The following is a 1,614-nucleotide window of genomic DNA, read 5'->3' as shown; positions in this document are numbered from 1 at the left end:
ATATGCGATAGAAACTGTAATTTATTTTTATTTTATGGAAATTCAGCTCTCAAAGTAACGAATCGAAAATAAGATGATTATTTACACATAAAAATTTGTTGAAAATATAAGAGTAACTTAAATATATATACTTATAGAGTACTCTTTCAAATTGCTTACTAGTGATTATAATCAGAGTTCGTATTTGCGTACCCATGAGCGGCTCATTTCGGTTCATTCTGCTCACGGCTCATGAGCCGGCAAAAAACTCTTTTCATACGATGGCTCACGCTCACGAGCAAGAGCCGCCATTAAGTTATAAATGGGCTCACGCTCGTGAGCAAGAGTATGAGCTGCGGCTCATGAGCTGCGGCTCATGAGATCTTATGCGCCCAATTTAAGATTTTGTTATTATTTTTTTTTGTGAAAACATGTCATTAAAAAGATTAAAAATATTAATCCTTGAACTAACTAAAATATGGACATAATCAAGTTCCTAAAATAAATAATAAATATATTTTTATTGTTTATTTGTGAAAAATAATAATCTTATAAATATAATTCTTCTGTACGTGTGTTGACAGTGAACTCCTCCTAAACGGCTGAACCGATTTTGATGAAATTTTTTGTGGGTGTTCAAGTGGATTCAAGGAAGGTTTAGATTCACAATTTGGCCCACTGGATAATGTCTTTTTAATTATTTTTTTATTTTTTGGTATCCATACACATTTATATTAGAAATTTAAAATTTATTCATGCTTACTTTGATTTGTTTAAAAAGTTTCAAATCTTTAAAATGAATCGTAAAACTGCCGTTGCATTAAATGTCTAATATAAATGTATATGGATACCAAAAAACTGTATAATAATTAAAAAACCGTTATCCAGTGGACCAAATTGTGAATCTAAATTATTGTTGAATTCACTTGAATACACACAAAAAAAATAATGCCACGTCTTCGTGGACGAGGAGGAAATATTGGTCGACGGAGTCGGAATTCACAATTACTCTAGAACTGTCGGTTAAATAGATCGGCAGAAAACAATGAAAATGTAAGAAACCAGGATACAATTACACGTACTAATGAAAGTCAAGAGCAACGCAAGGAACGCCAGGAAAATTAATTGCAAGGGGAAACAACGTTCGCTGGGTCAGCTAGTTTTATTTTATAAATTTGTTTTTCAAATTCAAATTATTGTTTCGTTATATTGTTTTAATATGAAATTATATATTTTTACATATAACGTTTATAAAAATAAATAAAGCAAATAAACTAGTAAATCGCTTTTTATTAAACAGTTGAGCTCGTGAGCTCTTTGCTCGTGAGACCTCATGAGCAGCTCTTCAATATGAGCAATTTGAAGGCTCACGCTGGTGAGCAGCTCTTTATTATGAGCCAATTATGGGCTCACGCTCATGAGCCCATTTTGGGCTCACGTAAGAATTGGCTCTTGCTCATGAGCCTGAGCTGCTTATGAGTGAGCAAATACGAACCCTGATTAATTAAAATCCATCTCTGATCCATCTCTTTTACAACGAAAATGTTGACATATTACCTAGCTGTATGAGGTTCTGTGAGTGACTTAAACCTTTGAATATAATCATTATTTCCACGAACGGCTTCGACCTTTATC

The sequence above is a fragment of the Teleopsis dalmanni genome, chromosome 1 (assembly GCF_002237135.1).
Source record: "Teleopsis dalmanni isolate 2A chromosome 1, ASM223713v2, whole genome shotgun sequence".
Taxonomy (NCBI): domain Eukaryota; kingdom Metazoa; phylum Arthropoda; class Insecta; order Diptera; family Diopsidae; genus Teleopsis; species Teleopsis dalmanni.
Note: the sequence above shows the minus strand (reverse complement) of the source record.